Here is an 18,564-nt window from a genome sequence, read left to right as displayed (position 1 = left end):
CTAGTGGCACAAAAGAAAATGTGGGAAATTAATGTTCCAAGAAAAATATCGATTCCTTCTGCCTTTACAAAGAAACATCCAACGTTCCACCTCTTTGTGAAGAACGACAAGCATCCTATGTGATTTAAAATTAATGAAAACCCAACCTATAATCTTGGATTAATCTGCTCAAGTCACATTGAACCATCTATGATGCATAGTCAGCTAATTTATACCATCTCAACTTACTTTTTACTGTTCCCTTAAAGAAACCATTATCCTTTTATTTGATGTGAACTGACAAGGAGATAGAGGATTAGGTCAGCCTTTGAGAAACACCTCAGTGGCACAGCAGCACATCTGCTAATCCCCATCCATTCACTTCAGTTTATCTTTAAACTAACAAGCAGTTTAACATAATCTACTTTAAACCTGTCTGTTCACTCCCATTCAACTCTGCATTTACATAGCGATCCTTTCTGCCCGAATGCTTTGTCGAACAAGAGAGACACTGTGTGTGGGAGTTGAGCTGGTTTTCTCTCTTTCTATGGACCATTTCTGCTCTGAAATTCTCCACCTGGAGAAAATTCACACTGTGGTGCAATGAGGAAAATTGTTTTTGTTTGGCTGCTCGGTACTTTGCGTTAGAAGATGAAGACATTTAGCCTACAGATGTTTAAAGTAATAATTATAAAATAGTACTAGAGCATGAAGGATAGTAAGTAAAGGATTGTAAAGAGGGGAAGAAAAATAAAGAGTAAGAAATGGTCAGAGGTGTTTTAACATTGTCATCAGTATTTGGTCTGGTGCCTGGGGTCTACTAAAGCATTTTGTAACCTATCACAACACCAAAAGCGGGTTAGTTCCCAGAGTGGGAAGAAAGGCGTGATGATGGAGCAGTGACAGTTTCACCTCTGACCTCCTGTGGTATGGTTTCTTTATGTCTGCATTGCTCAAAGAGAATTTCTGCTATTTGTGCTAAAGAAGGGGGAGAAGGGAGTTAGCTTCACAGCAGAATCAGTTTGGGAACATCAGTCCTGGATGTTGACTGCTTAGTTAGAAACTCAAAAGTCCAATCTTTTTGAAATCAGGGAAAGTGCCTTACTAAAAGCAACCATCTCAAAGACACTTAGGAAATACTCAGACCTGTATAATAATGAGCCACAGTGGCCAATGGTGGCATATATTTCCAAAATGGTCCTTGAGATGATGTTGATAATGCAACACAAATCTGGAACAAACTTCCAGAAAATGCAAAACAGCCGAACCAGCGAGTTACTTAAGATAAAGACTAAAAACCCCACCTGTTTGTAGTTGCCTTTGATTAAAAACAGTTGGAACAATGATTGGTATATTTGGTGTGTGTTTGATTATGATTGCTGTTGATGATTTTGATGACAATATTTAACAAATGTGATGTTTGTTGGTTGTTTCATGGTTGGTTGCTGTATTGTGTTTTGGTCAATCACGTAAAACACTTTGAACTGCCTTAAGGCAACAATTGTTTCTGAAATATGGAATACAAATATATTTGACTCAGCAAGAAGCAACTAACAGATACATTTCAAAAAGGGTGATTGTGCCCTCTCCCTCATAATGCCACCCGGGGCAACTGCCCATGTGGCTTATATAAAAAAAAATCACCATTACTGTTGGAATTTGTTATTTTCTTAATTCACAAGGTGTTTAAAAATAAAGCCAAACATCCTAGAGAAATGCAAAAACACTGTTTAAAACATAATTTGACACACTGAAACATAAAAAAGATGAAAATTCCCCCAAATGCCACAGTCATTTAATTCACTTCTACAAAAAAATTATGTTGGGGAAATTGCAAAGATGCAAAAGCAACTTTAGAAAGACTTCACTGTTCCTTTTAGCTTGCTCTTCCTTCCTCCTTTTCTCACCCTTGCATGTTGACACTGACAAAACGGCTTTACCTTTCACATCTCCCAACTTGCATTCATTGGTGTCAAAGCTGTTCTACCTATTTACTGCTTTTTCTTGAACTCTACTGCAAGATAAGGAGGGGTGTTCATTTCTAGGTGAACTCAAGAGGTGGTGGTCCTCTAACCTTCGAAATGGACCTTTCCTGCTCTGTTTGGAAGATTAGGTGACCACTAAACCAAAAGAAATGAGACACCTTAGTCTACCAGGCAGCACAGAAACAGTGGCAGCCGGCCTCAGGGGGAGGGATGATTATTATCTCAATCCCAAACTATATTCTTCCATTTCTGGATTTCAAAAAAAGTGAATTTAGCATTTACTTTAATCTTCAAATGACTGAAATATGAACTCCAATTTTCCCTTTAAAATAAAACTGAAATCTTTCAGCAAAAATATTTCAAAAATATTAAACCTAAAGCAAATTCACATGCAAGCAGACACAGAAACTCTCCAAGGTAGATGTTGAAATATTTAAACTTAATGAAAGTCTATTGATTGATTGGGAATTACTTTTACAGTGTGCTGTAGTTATTTTAAATAGTCACAATATCACTTTACAACTAGCATATAATTATTGGCAGGAATGACGAGACAGAATAGAAAACCAAAAGTTCAGTATCAGAACATCCACTCTTCTAATCACAATGCGATAACGAATGTGTGGTTTATTGCTGTTGTAAATTTCTTGCAAAGACAGCTGGTTTCGGTTTCAAATAAAGTGTTATGGAGAGTCGGCTGCACAGTGGTGCAGTTGGTAGCACCGTTGCCTTGCAGCAAGAAGGTYCTGGGTTCGATTCCTGGGGTCTTTCTGCATGGAGTTTGCATGTTCTCCCTGTGCATGGTGGGTTTTCTCCAGGTACTCCGGCTTCCTCACACAGTCCAAAAACATGACTGTCAGGTTAATTGGTCTCTCTAAATTCTCCCTAGGTGTGAGTGTGTGTGTGCATGGTTGTGTGTCCTGTCTGTCTCTGAAGCACCTTGGACAGACTGGCGACCTGTCCAGTGTGAACCCCGCCTCTTGCCCGGAACGTTAGCTGGAGATGGGCATCAGCAACCCTCCCGACCCCACTAAGGACAAGGGTGTAAGAAAATGGATGGATGTTATGGAGAGTAATATTTCTGGATGGTAAATGCCCTGATAGTTGACGAAAAGGCACATAATTTTTGAAGTCAATTTTCCGATTATATCAAAGTAAAACAAATTGATTTAATATATTTGCATGGCGAGGTAGAAAAACCTCCCAGAAAAGATCCTGAGTGGGAGCTGAAAGAGCAAGAGCTGTCCCACCTGCTCTGTGGGATCCGTCCCTGCCTACTACAGTGATTCATAAATCCACTTTTCAAACAATGAGGATCATTTGCTGCAGCCACCCACCCACGTGGTTTTTGACTGCCATCTGTAACTAAATAAAGGTTGCACATCAAAAATGCAATTTATTTTTACTTTAACAAACTTTATTTATGAACGGCATGACGGAATAGACAATAAATGTTTTTGAGATTTTATCTAAAAGGTGTCAAAAAAGCAAAAATATCTAAGTATTCTAGTAATGTGTAAAATGTTCTACACTTGTGCTACGACAACAGATGGATTGGTTGCAGTTAGAAAAACAATTCACTTAAAATGTCAAAAATCCAACTAAAGTCTACTTTGGTTCTTCTATTTATTTTTCCCTAACTAAACTAATCCATTAAAGTCAGTATCTGACATCATGACAACCTTCCAATTGTCCCCCATGCCAGACATTCACGATGTAATATTTTTGTTTTGCTGTGTGTGGTATCATGAGATTAAAGTTTAAACAGTTCTTAATGCCTGCAAAGGACATAAACTAGATCTCAAAACATCTGAAATTGATTATTTTAACACTATGTACAAGATTTCAAGTGACATCCAGTTTTTGTATAACTATAAATTCATTCTTATAGCAGGTAATTTGAAACATTAATAAGACAAAACATATGAGCTTCATGTTAACGTGCCAGAATGAAAAAAAAAAAAAACACAAATCAGTATAGAAAGCGAAGATTAGAATAAAACTACACTTTATGAGTAGACTTTGCAGCCTAAAACAAGACTAATTGCTCTTATCACAGGTGAGACAATTATTTTCATTAATGCTGAAACAATATCTTGAATATTACAAATATAATCACAGTTTTAGAGAACAAATGTGACCTCACTTCTCAATGGTGGACCTAAAAAAAACAACTTGTGGTTACACTGCAACTAGTCATACGTGGAAAATAAAAATATCAGCAACACATAAAGTCTCCCTTTATATCAATCTAGCTTAGAGTACGTCCCCTCTCAGCTTAACCACGAGAATATCTAAAAGAAAAACAGATTGTTGTCTTATAAGGCTTTCATGTAAGATACTGACTGCATAGACACACTCTTCAGAATCCCAATTAAAATGTAACACAAAAACTATAAAACAATGATATAATTAATTTTTCTCCTTTTTTGTATTGAAAGTAATAACAATAAATTACCCTTTGTTGATGCTAAAAATATTTTGATAACAAAACCCTGGGAAGTATTTTTATTTATTTACATATATTTTTACAATCAGTTTAATTCATATAAAATATGAGAAGCAGAAATTGAAATGTGAATTGAAATGTGTGACTTGCAAGGGGAACATTGACCAGAGATTTTTCTGAACTGAAGAAGTTACTGAAATCCTGCTGGAAACAGTTCAAAAAGCTGCAAAGGAGGCACATGCCTGTCATGCGGCAAACTAATTGAAAGAGTAGCGCTTTTGTTGCTGACCTGTTACTAGAGCCACAATTTGAAGAAGCAGTTTTAAAACCACAAACTGATGATGGCAAATTAGCTATGAAATAAGCAAACACAACTAATTTACAAGAGCCACAATATCTAAATATCTGTACTTGTCAGGGAACATTTGCTACAGTTAGATCACTGGCAACTCTATTAGACAGGTCATGAGGACTGATATACAAACATGGGCTTCTGGTAATTCCAATTAACCATTTTACACTAACCTAGTTTCACCCGTAGTCTTTGGGGCCTTCCGCTAATAACAGAGCAACACGTGTTTCTGAGGCAAATTGCTATTTTTTTTTAAGCCAAGAATCCTTCAGTGTAATATAACGACTCACTCTTAGATTCAGGGTGACAGACCTGAAGCACCAACAAATAATCTGAAAAATTAGCAGAAGAGAAAAGAAACAAAAACTGTTCCCTGTTCTAGGACTTGTTTAGGGCCAAACAACTTGGTGACACCAGGGGCTGGAACCTGACCTACAAACCGTCTGTGAACCTCACACCTGCATTAACACAAGAACTCACACTGATACAAAGACAGATATCCATCCACACACAGATGCAGTAACCACACATTCCATAACACTTGATTACCCATAACACCAGTTCATTTAGAGCTGCCAAAGGCCCACAATTTGAAGGACTGATAACACCACCTGGTTGGAAAAACAGTGCTTCTTTGTAAGAGTTCTCCCGTATAGACTTTACCAATTACAAACATCATGTAAGAGATTTAAGAAATCATCCTCAACACTCCAAAAGAGAGTGAGAAGAGAGAGGTTCGAGGTGAGGGTAAAGATGACAGGAAAACTGGAGTCAAGTAGTTGGATTAAAATAGGCAAATCAGAAGAACAAAAAAAAGTTACGATAAAGCAAGGCGTGTTTCTTTTTATAGTACATTTCAACATCAAGGGAACTCAAGATACTTTACATAATGAAAACAAAAATCAGCAAACATTACATATTCTCCAAACTCTAAACAGTTTGGGGTTTAGCCTTGACTTTTAGAAACTTTGTGTTTCAGCAGTTTTGTAGTTTTCTGTAAGTTTGTTCCAGATAAGTGGGACATAAAAACGGAATGCTGCTTCTCCATTGAAACTAACATCAAAGCTGTTCAGTTGTTGAAAAGCAGCTTTTCCAATAACTTTGCAGATTAATGGAAGATTGCAAATTGGCTTGTAATTTTCCCATAGCGACTTGTCCAGATTGTTCTTTTTCAGTGGTGGTTTGATAACTGCTGTTTTTAAGCCTGGGGGGTGGGGGGGGGGACCTGATAAGAGGGATATATTTAGAAATTGATCAGATCAGACACAATGACAGGCAAACCTTTCTTAAAGAAAAATATACCTTAATTTCCATACCATAAGATGCTACTTTAACAATGCGATGCAACTAATATACAACTTTTTCCCAACTGGTTTTGCAAATCTGGCAAGATGCACAAGAGAACAACACAAGATCAAGATGACAGAGTAACAATGAATGAGAGATTGAGGAAGTGAGTGTAAGTCCAGGGATACCTGCAGGATGTTATCAGCTGGCACGCACAAAAACCACCACCACTTTATCTGATGACTGTTAAAACCAAGATGGTTTGCAGCTCCGGCAGCTCTCTACTTCCTGAGCTTTTCCAACCGTTGCATCCAGCTGAATTGTTATCGTTGCAAATCACTTACAATATGTATTATTTTAGGATTGGGTTGCCATCGAAAAAGAAGAGGGTCAGACAAAAGAAGTACTGCATTGTTAAAAAGAGGTGGGGGAAGTGATGGGAGCAATGCCAGTGTCAGGCCAGTGGTGGTGAAGCATGATGGTCCACTTGGGGTGAGTGGCGCAGTGGGATAAGAGCGTGGGGAGTTCATGCCCCCGTCAGGCCCTTTTCACACTGCATAAACAAAGAGATTACAGTGAGAAGGGGCTCTGTGCGGCTAACAAGCAAGGGTACCCACACACACCCATTTCAACACAGGCACACAGTCACACACAGAACTCATACTTTCACATGCACACAAGTATGTACTCTCAAATCCATGTTAATACATTGGAACATACAATTAGAAGGACAAATCCATGCAAACAAAGATGCTCCCCAAAACACAAGGTCAACATAATGAAAACACACATACAACTAACAAGAAACATCACAACATAGTGGCGCCACCTGTCTCCTCTTCACCAATTAATGAGCCCCCGGCTCCTGGGATGCTACAACAGGGTGGCAATTAGCAGGGGGAAAAGAAGAGGGGGTTATGAAATGAGGGAGAAAAACAGACAGTTGGGGGAGGGGGCGAGTAGGAGGCACAGAGAAGGGAGAGACATACATATTTTTTTTAAATAAATCTGAGCAAGGAAAAGGCAAGTTTAACACATTGGTGTAGCTAGAAGAGCCAGACAAAGAAAGTAGAAATGTCTGTAATAAGTGTAAGCAAATGTTTCAATCTATTTCATTGTGAGAACGACCAAAGTTAGGATGTGCCCATCTTAATCACACATTAATGTTCGTTTAACATGTGCAAAAAAAAATTTAATGGATGGATAAAAAAAATTAAATCATGTGGCAGATTAGTAAACGGAAAGAAGTTGGACACTGTTAAGAGATCTTAAAGTGCAAAAGCGCCCAAGTGTGTATTTTTAATATTTTATTGAGAAACATTAAGGGGTAAAGAATGAAAAAGAACAAAGTATGACCTTACAACAACAGAAGAAAACCTGGATTTGTGGCTGAGCCTGCCTGTTAGTTTCCGTTTGTATTTCCATCCATCATAATTTCTCTAATTCTGTCTCCTTCCTTCTGCCATCCAGTCAATCTTTGCTTCCTGTTTTTCACTTAATACATGCACACACACATTCTTTTGTTTGCCACCTGATAACAGGCAGTTATTCATACTGTCTCCCGACCCCCTCTGACCCTTGAACTCTGAGACCTAAATACGGAACAAGAACTGAGAGACTGGTCACGCATTTGCTGGCAGTCATTACATACAGACAAACACACACACACACACACTAAAAAGCCYGAGATGTCTACCTATTCTAATTTTGGATTGAAATTAAACTACACTTTTGAACATAGCTGAATATAAAAAAAACTATACTGGAGAATCCCTCCAAGTCTAATGTGTTCTTCCAGTATCTAAAGAAGCTTAGAATAAACTAAAATGCACTAAAAAATGTCTGCAAATATACAGAACTGCCTTTTAGATATCGATCCTCATATTTATAACAACACTACTGTATCCTTATTGGAAGGTTAGGTCAACTCTGCTTTTAGGTCCACAACAATAAAAGTTTATAAAACACAATTTGATTTTATGTTAAGTGTAAATTCAGATTTTAATAGCCTGTGGTTTAAACTCTTAAATTATTAAGTAAATAAAGAAAAAGTCCTCGAGAACTAATAATCTACACATTTTAGATGCCTTTTTATGCCTTTTTCCATTCTTGATAAGTAAACAATTTTATTGTCAGTCCAAAGGAATGGGCTTTTAGTGTCGCTCTACAACTGTCTGTGTGACCTACACAAACAAGTAAACAAACAATATTGCACAGAACACATGAAAAAGTAACATTAGCTATGTGCTACCATAGTATCCCTGACTGTATTTACTTAAAGATTAAATGTGACTGTAAGACATACACGAGCCAAAGTAGTTTGGCTTGCCACACACAGAAGGCAGGTGTGGGGTCAGAGTTTCGGTCAGCGGCCTTGGTCCAACTCCCAAATATAGAGAATCCACTATTCAGGGATCCTTAAGTTCACTGCAGGTTCTCAAATAACCACCACAGACCTTTTATGTCTGGAGAAAAGCATGAATGCCGAACACACAAAACATGCATTCATTCCTCCGTACATTCTCTGTCTTTTAACAGAAGTGTTGAATAAATCCGTGGAGATTTATGTTTAAATTCCACAACATATTCACACAAATTTAGTAAGAAATATAATAAGGAACACATTGAGTTCAACGAGATCACTAAGATATCCATGACCTTGTTACCAGAAAACATGAATGCCTATTCCTCTCTTACCTCACAATCTAACCACTCACCCACATCAACTTCTTTGCTTCTTTACAAAATCTCTCCCTATCTCTGGGTCTCAGAGAAAACACTATGCAGTGTCCATTCAGCGTATAACAGAGGACTTGTTCTAAACAGTGAAACACTGCACTCACACTTTGACCTCCGAAGACGAACTCTGAACTCCTAAATAAGTTGTGACACATAAAAACATGCATTTACACGCATGTGTGAGAGGGTTGTGTGCATGAGGAAGATGCAGACTGATCCATGCAGATGCAGTTTGTATGCAGAGTTATTGATATGCTTGAGAAATATGTGTAAAACTCTTGATATACAACCTTGAATGTCAGGACATTTGTGTTGCTTAAGTAGGGAGAAAAAAATCCCACTTAGAGTTAATCTGAGAATATAAGAATTTTTATTTAGTAGTTAAGATGTCTGCTTCTATTGACTAGAAATACAACATGACATAAAATCATACTTTTCATCCATTCTTTTATGTTTGTGATGTCTGACCATCACAAACATAAATATATAGGATTTGCTGAAGTTCAGGGGACTTTAATAAGTGCATGGTCAGAAGACATCAATCTTTTTTAAAGTATATGGAATCACAAAGTCTTTGAAATACCAGGATGCTTAACATAAACCAACAAAGTTGACATTTATGTTTAACATGTTGACTTGGATCAGAAAAGTTCATTTAGAGTACATGGCTCCTCTCATAAGGTTCAAGTAAGGGAGTATGCTCCGGAAATTAAAAATTCAATTCATTTTCATCTATTTTTTGTACATTTTCACTGGTGCTGCCAATAATTAAGGATGTTACTTCTGTGTAACAAAAAGGCACCCAAAGATCAGATTGAAATACAAAAATGTATCTTGATAAGTTTGTCTTGATAATGTGGTATGAGCTCATACTTAGCATAAGAAAACTCAGTGTGAAGAAATATAAAAGATGAAGTTGGAGAGAAAAAATGAGCATCAAATCTAAAAAACAGGCTGATGTGTCTACCAACCCGATGAGATTTTATTTTTTTTAGTGCAAAATAATATGTTGTACAACCTCATCAGGCTGTCTTTTTTAACTTAAAAGTAAAATACATTATAAGAATGTTTTGCTTTCTTAAGTAGTAGAAAGCAAAACAAGCATGGAGTATGGAGTATGTTGATTCCAAAAATCTACATGCATATTACTTAGAATGTGTATAAAGAATCTATCAAAAAGAAAAACCTAATTGTCCTTCCAGCCATAAATTTGTTAGTGAATACAAGTTCCTGCAGGTCATTATAGAGCAGGGAAACTCCCATTTTCCTCCAGTGAAATAGTTTCAATTTGAATGTTACAAAGCCGTCTAACAGCAGGAGTTTTAGCCATGAGTCATTCACGCTCTGCTCTGACAAAGAGAGAAATCCATGAGCGGTAATGAAGACAACTTATTTGATGCTTTAAAATTTAGCTATGTACTAGTTATTGTGGCACAAAAGTTAAAAGAAGGTCAAATAAAACACCTGGATCTGCAAATAAGCGGCGCTTTGCCAGTACTAATAGCAGAAAACTACTCAGGGTCCTCCCTTAGGCTTATTTTCTATTAAAGTAGGGATGAAAGAAAGCTGCGCACTTTTCAGTCAGTGTATTCTTAAACACAGAATGGCCTCTAAGTAATGGCAACTTTATTGCTCCTTAGTACTTGGCTGAATTCCTCCATTCACATGCATACATTCGCATATGTGCACTATATATGCGTGAACAGTTCTATCTTTGAACCAGTAATTGCTTTTAATACCATTGGGAACACCACACAGATCGTGACAGAGTTTCACCCACAACTAATGATTATGTAAATACGATAACCATCTGTGGACATAATCGTGCGTGTGTGTGGGTGTTCTGCCTAATATTCTTTTATCCCTTATCATATGGAGATCAGCTGTTGGACAAATGTGCTATTGTTGAAGGCCGAGCTAGAGGCAAATGTGCGCCGGCATGCTTGTGTGTCTGTGTAAGTGAAGTTGTGCTTTACTGGTTCAGGGCCTCATCTGTTTCCCTGATACTGCGGAGGATCACATGTTGCTTCAGATGAGAAGTCCGGAGCTTGTTATTAAATGTCATAGGCCGATCTTCTAGAATAACCAATAAAGTTCTCACGGCTTCCTCAGCTGTGAATATGTGGAAGTCCACACGTCTGACACGCAGTGCAGACCCTGCGAAATTCACCAATAAGAGAAACAATAATCCATTTATCCGGGTGTCTGTCTTTCTGACTGACCAACAAATGCATGCACACACAGGCACAAAATGCCACTGCACTGCTCCTCCCCACGGCTTAGAGAAATTACTGCCACCTGAAGCGGAACCACGTCCATCATGAGGAGGCCCCACAAAGCCCCACAGGTGTCCTTTAACATGTCCAATGGTCTCCTCCTCCCCCAGCTCTCCATGTGTCCATTCATCTGGCTGCAGTGGAGAACAGAAAACAAAACACATCCCTGGGGGAGTGGAGGGACCTCACAACTAACCAAGCACATGAATTCCTCAGTTCTGCAGGCACAGCTTGGAGCATCCTACCTATTGACAGGGCAGTCAAACGATTACTAAATTAATCATGTTGTAGTCTTAAAGAAGCTTCATTTTTATACATTGTGTGCACATGATTTTTTTTTCAGTACTGTAACTTAGTTCACACGACCTCATATTGTGTTTCTGCTCTCCACCTGTATAGTGTTAAAACAGTCTGATTTGCTGCCAGAAATGAAAAGCACAAATCACTTCATCCTGACCAGACTTGTTGTGTTAAAATGAACACAATGAATTATGAGAGACAGGTGCAAAACACTCCAAACCACAAAGACCAACTTTGCATGTTTTGCAAAGACTTTGAGCTGGCTGTGGTTTAAAGAGTTGTTCCTAAGCCAAACAAATAGAGAGAAATTGAGCAATCAGCAGTTCCTGCAAACTTGCCTTCAATTGAAAATCACACAAGATTTTCCAGATGCTGTCAGTCCATATTAATCTACACAGGGCTGACAGCGTAATATAAAAATAAAGAAATGTTCACGGTCTACCTCTAAAATAAAAACCTCAAATTCTTTTTTTTTCTTCTTTGTCTTCCTAAAGCTATGCTACACAACTTTAGGACACCTCAGACAGGTAATAAAATAAAACAGTGACTGGAATTCAAATGTTCGGCACGAGTCACAAAAAGACAGCTGCGCAGACAACAGCGCGCATAGGTAGGCAACACAGCAACAAAGGGAGTCAGAACCAAAGGCAAACAGAAACACAAACAGTGAGACAGTCAGTTTTAGAATAAACACAAAGCTGTCTCAGCGTCACCCAGGAAGAAATGCTGTCCTTTGATCTCAACCCATGCGACCTGGCAGCAGTCTGAAGAACTGAATCACCTTCCAAACAAACGTCAACACTGCTAACACCCTCAAGGTCAGAGCAGACATGTTTTAGTCAAACATTTTAGTGTGCACATATGAACACTGAGAGGACTCAGAGGGAGGATCAGTAATGTGCAAATGTAAATGAGGCATAATACCGTTTACAAAAGCCAGTACCTGCAGCTAGGCTTCGCCTTTAACCACCTTACTGCAGTTTTATAAGTGAACAGGTTGCTTCCAGCCAATCGTGCGTTCTGCTTTCACTCGACTCCTGACTGCATAGCTGTGAAGTTCCTTTCTGGTAAAACTGGGAGCTGCAGAAATGTATTTAGACGTCTGCTCAATCCCACACAGGGATAATCACAAACTACTTTTTACTGCTGCTGAAGTAGCAGTATGAACAAATGTACTTCCACTAACATACAAATACAATTTGGATAATTTTGTCAACTTTGGGGTGAACTTTTAAATAAAATAAAGTTAGTTCCAACTGATAAGAACTCTGTGCAATAAAAACATTGCCTTTCATTTTTCAGTTTAGGAATCTGAAGTCCATCAATGAGTGTCAAAGTAAAAAAACAAAAAAAAAGCATTTAATGGCTGCTTGCTTAAAAATTTTAATTACACATCCATAAGGTGTTAATTCTGTTGGTCTGTCTGTATTGGCTCCTTTCATTTTGACAAACAGGTTTTTATTTTCAATAGTTTGCCATTGTATGAAGATCTTTGTAGGAATGAAGGAAATTTAGAAATAACATCTCATTTTACACATAACACATGTAAAGTTGTAAATACTTAGAAATTCAATGGTCCAGCCCTGGACAACAGTCACAGTGGGATATGTGGCCCTAAGAGAAAAATAACTTCCCAAATCACGCTTTTATTTTCATTTTGTTTAAAACACATAAGTAAAAATGTTTTTTGTTTTTTTTCTGGAGAAAAAAAAAACTTCACTTATCCACTGCATATCATTTTATCATCACAGCCAGTTCATTGTTTTTTGATGAGTACAATCATAAACAGCCAAACTTTAAGTTTCAGAATATTATTTAATTATATCCTTTATCCATTGGTTATGGTTGTGATTCCTGTTATGACCAGTTGTCTTTTTCATCTTTTGAGACAGAACTGAAAAAAACTATACTTTTTTTTAATCACATAATCATTTTAGTTAAGTTCAGGCTACAAAATGTGCTTGTTTAACTAGAAAAATAATAGTCAATAGCTGCTGACGCAATAAACAGTAAAAACATATATATCAGATTGGCTCATTGCAACATCTACACAGCAGGAGTCCTTGGAGTCAGGTGTAATGGAAACAACTGGAAAGGTTTTATTCATGTCTTTTCATGAGCTCACAAGCAGCACCTTCCTTCATCTCTCTTATTTACATTTACACATCATTACACTGGCCCTGCTCCTCACCCTCCAGTTGTTTTCAGGTTAGAGCCTCGTCATGCTGAAAGATGCTGTTCTCAGCACACCTGAGACTACACATGCAAGTTCACATGTACATTTCTTTCACCACACGTGTGTTTTTGTGAATGTGTCAGGTGGTATTTTACATCCTGAAAATAAACTTCTCCAGTTACGTCAGTAACAAAGTGTGACTAAAGCCCAAAACTTTCCATGACAACGATGCATTACAAAATGGAATGTGCAAAGAGCATTTACACAGAGCAACAATTTGATAGAAAAGTACAGCAGTCAATAAAACTGTAAAATCGATTTATTCTTCCGCTTTCAGAGATTTTGTTTTTCATGTTGCATTGTTTTTATATCGGAAAGATGTACATATGCACATACACATGTGTGATATCCACTTTAGTTTAAATATCCTATTTATTTTTAAAGTTTTTATAAATTATGTTCAGCATTCTTGGTATTATGAATTCTACTTAAATGTGCTTAGCAAATAAAATTTCCTTGCATACAACACATTTTATTCTTACCTGGAAGAGATGGGTTGACGTTGGTTGGTTTCAACTTACACAGAAGAGTTTGGTCACACAGCTGAACAATACCTGCACACAATGTCACAATATTTGGGAGAAATTACACAAGGCTTTTGTGAACAAACTGCAGCTTTAATGCAGCCATTACTTCTGGAAAAAAGAAAGAAACTTAAAGGAACATAAACATGATTCCTACAAGTAACACAGCTGGTCTCTTTCAAATCAGTCTAAACTCTGTCTCTCATTTACTGTAGCCACTTAATCCTGTTCAAGGTTACAGAGGAGCTGTAGTTGATACTGGCATTCAACAGATGACGCAGTGCACACCCGGAACATCTCAAGGCCAGCAACCACGCATGCTAGCACCAACTGCAATGTAGAATCAACAATTAACCTAACGGGTATATTTTGCATGCTTTTAGAGTAAATCACAATATCCAGAAAAAAAACGATTGCAGTTTTTGGGATTCCAAGTTCATCAGAAAGGATAAAGTGAGTGAAGGGTCAAGACTAACAGATTCCCACCTGTGGAGTTGGAAAAATAAACTCAACTCTAAATTCCTTCAATAACCGTAACTCTCTGGGCGGGTCCATTTCTTCATCTCTAAGAAAACACAGCTTTAGAAAAACTGTAATTCACATTGGATTCATTTCGCACAGCGTTGCTTTTTATTGCCACCCTATAAACCAGTCCACTGTGTGTGTGTGTGTGTGTGTGTGTGTGCGTGTGTGTGTGTGTGTGTGTGTGTGTGTGTGTGTGTGGGTGGGTGCGCGTGTGTGTGTGTGTGTGTGAGTGCGTGCGTGTGCACGTGTGTGTGTGTGTGTGTGTGTAGGTGTGCGTGTGTGTGTGTGTGTCTGTGGTCTGTTGCTAATGTAATAGCCTGCAGTCAGAACCACAATTTGACAAAGGGGTTAATTCACGCTAGGTGTTAAAATGAGCAGATTTTACATAAATCAAAGCCTCTATAGATTTTAATACATCGGTGAAACCACAACTAGTTAAGGGGGAAAAAAAGAAAAGCCATACATTTACCCTTGTAAAAGTGTCATCCAGTTAACGACGAAGAAAATGACACTAGTAATTACTGTGGGTCAAAAATGTCCAGGATAATGACTCTTTTAGCTCACATAGTTACAATGAAATCTAATCCTGGGAGTCGTAAAACCTGCCACGCTTTAATAATCACCACACAGAACATGAACCTTGAGTAAATTAAGACAAAATACTGATTAATTTTAAAACTGTTACACTTATTTAAAAAAAAAGAACATAAGTTTGATGGCAAACTTAGAAAAGACAACAACTGACACTTGACTTCAAGAAGAAAAGGAGATTTACTGGATAAGATTAAATACTCAGATTCATCTTGGCAGCAGTTCTGCTCCAAGGACAGAGAACATTTGTTTAAAAGAGGGTGAACTCCGACTGTATATCAACTTAGACTAATGTAAAACTTGAAGATATCAGTATCAAGGAAAATTATTGCATAGGTTAGACTGAGGGTATCTACCAGGCCCTGTGTGACACAGAAATGAACAAGTCAATCTTTGTTTATACAAGAAGATCTCAAACAAAGTAATTCAATCTGTTTACTGCTTAACCTGAACTGACCAGCAGAGAAAAGTAACACACAGACAGAAAATGTCTTGCCAAAAGGCTGCACTGAAAAGTAACAGAAACACAAGTAAGATAATGTCATAAAACATTTTTACTTTAACCATAAACAGCTGATATAAACAACCTTTAGAACCACCTACGGTACCAAATGTTTTGGATAGCTTTGCCTGATCCGAGTTGCGGGGATGGCAGAAAATGCCACTATAGGTATCGGCTTACAGGTCGGCCTTCAGGAGCAGACATGTCATGGCTGTATCCCAAACAGTTGGTTCTTTCAAAAAGGATCAGTGAGACAGATTACTACCCCGATCCTTTCTTTCACTTAGTTACTACAATCTGTCAACTCGCTTTCCGCTTTACAATAGGCAACAAAAACATAGGCGGATCGGGTGACTGGAGAAATCCAACAGCTAGCAATGAAAACTCATGTGCAGATATTCTAAAGCCACATACATCCTTCAAAGTGTTTCATGATCTATTGTGATACAAAATGATGCATCAGTAATGGAATGTGTCTAACATAAGAGTATATTAGATACACTCATGTTAGTTGCAGACTGAAGCTTGTGGATACAGACAAGCGTAAAAAAAACAACAACACGATTTCAAGGTGTATGTTAATCGTCAACACATGGAGCTAATGAGTGGGATAAACACTAAACCCAGTTATGCTTATGTTGGAAGCATCATGTTTAAATCCCCATTTCAGCCTGGAAGTAAATGCAAAATTATGACCCGTGGTCAGAAAAAAAAGACTTTTATTTTGTACCAGAAGTACAAATTAACATCTGCAGCAGGTAGATTATTATGCAAAGTTAACTTTTTTGAGCTTTAAATGTCATTCTCTCATCAAACACACACCCAGAGTGTGGCTTTGATTCATTGATGCATGTTTGAGCAATCCTTGAATCTCCCATGGCAGCAATGCCTTAACGCCTGCTAATACAATGCGCCACCAAAGCTCCTCCTTGGAGCTGCAGTATTCAGCTAAGCTCCAGCCACACAGAGCACCTCTCCCCAACATCCCTCCCACACAACTCCTCCAGACTAGTGGCAGCAGCAATTCCCAAACACCTTCTGAATTTGTGTGTCTGTTGAGCTCATCAGATAAACTACAACACTAAAAACAAAGGCTGTAAGCTACATCATTGGATAGCATGTAGAAGCATGGTTGTGATGACGTGCTGAAGGGAGAGTGCTGGAAAGAGTAGGGTTTTTTAAAGAGACAGAGGCCAGTTTCAAGGCGTCAGATACAGCTATGTTTCAAAGTCAAATTTACCTCCCTCCTGCAACCCTATAAATCAATATGGTAGTAAACTTTTTCACTGTGCAGCAATAGTACTTTGAGATTTGGCTGTAAGTTACCAAAATGTTCTCAGCTAGATACAATTACACATTATGATTCCCCATAAATCTTTGCCAGTGTGTGTATTTTTCCTCTCTTGCAGGGCGGGCAGCTCCTAAATTCTTGTTTGGTTTGTGAGCAATGCAATGAGGTCTAGATTTGCTTATAAGTCTCACTGAAGGTTTATGAGAATGTTTCTTTTCTTTTCTTTTTTTTGAAAAAAAAAAAGCTTAAAAATTATAATGCACTGAAATGTTTATTATCACCAGAACATTAGAAGCTTTGCCTTCAGAGCAGTTTTATGCAGAAAATTACTTTCATAAGCAAACAGTGCTGATATTATTGTCTAGCAATACCCACAGGGGTTTTTAAAATGGGTTTCTTGTCTCAGTGGCATAACAGGAGGGAGATATTTTTCATATATGTTTTTTTTTTTCCACAAGCTGAAATAATGTTTAGTTTTTAACACTGCATCCTGGACCTAATCCAGTGCTCAACAACTCAGGGTTTCCATGGTGACAGTATCAAGCTCAACAACAAAGCACCTGGCTATAACTCTGACAGCGCTGCTACAGTCAGTCTCAAAGTAGAATGTGAAAAGTTGATTTGTTCTGCATTTTTGGGGTAAAAAGGCAGATGATTTGTGTCAAATCATCTGTCTAATGAATGGTGATGTGTTGCTTTTTGATACCACATAGATGCTGTTGTCAAACAATTAAAAGAGATGGATAGAAGGATGGAGAGAGCAGTACAAGTGATGAGTAGTGGACAATTTCCTGATATAGTTGCAGTGAATGTAAGAAATAAACATAAACATTATTTTGCTTTTTGTAAGCAACATTTTTACTTCTGTATTTTAAAACCTACTCTATATAGGATATATAATGAATGTAGATACAACTAAAATACAACTTGACCAATTTTCTCCTCTAAGATTCCTGCCGCAGTCTTAGGGATATCCTTTTTGTAATAAAGTTTTCCAATTCCTCATTTGTTTTAACTGTTCAAGCTTCTGACACAAGACATCTCGTTGAGATATGAGGTCTCAATTTCCAAACTGACCCATTTCAGACAAACAAATATAAAGTAATAAATAGTGCAGAAGAGATTCTGTGCAATTTAAGACATTCAAAAATGTGTGAAGCAATCCTTCAACTTAGTGCAAATATGTTTTGTCTTTTCCATACTATGAGAGTTTACCTTATTTAGATGTCAATAATGACTTACTGTAGCTTTCATGCAGTCTTTGCTAAAAACACCAAAGCTCAGTCCTATGACTGCCATTCCTGTAAAAAGTATCATGCAGCTCATCTTTATTCACACAACGTGTGACTCTCATTCACAGATCTTGTTTGACACACACAACACACTAGCCGTAATGCAGTATAAAATGTGCAGTTGTGACATTAGATTCAGTTGCAATTGTTGTAAATGCTGCAGTTGTTAAGAGTTTTTGTGATTCTGTAGACCACTAGGTCCATGGAACATCCTCAAGGTGCTGAGCCTTTTGTGG

General features: G+C 37.8%; 1 protein-coding gene across 2 annotated transcripts in view; it reads right to left on the bottom strand.

Moving 5' to 3' along the window:
- bmpr1ba (bone morphogenetic protein receptor, type IBa) overlaps positions 1 to 18,564 on the bottom strand; it is a 64,334-nt gene that overhangs the window by 29,586 nt on the left and 16,184 nt on the right. Inside the window, exon 2 of one of the 2 annotated variants that reach the window (XM_008418506.2) lies at positions 14,086 to 14,157. The exons of the other annotated variant lie outside the window; for it this stretch is intronic. The gene's annotated coding sequence lies outside the window, so the exon portion shown is untranslated. The remainder of the gene's footprint in view (positions 1 to 14,085; positions 14,158 to 18,564) is intronic. 2 annotated transcript variants of the gene reach the window in all.

Source organism: Poecilia reticulata, linkage group LG9, assembly GCF_000633615.1.
Source record: "Poecilia reticulata strain Guanapo linkage group LG9, Guppy_female_1.0+MT, whole genome shotgun sequence".
Lineage (NCBI taxonomy): Eukaryota > Metazoa > Chordata > Actinopteri > Cyprinodontiformes > Poeciliidae > Poecilia > Poecilia reticulata.
This window is presented reverse-complemented; position numbering and strand designations above follow the sequence as displayed.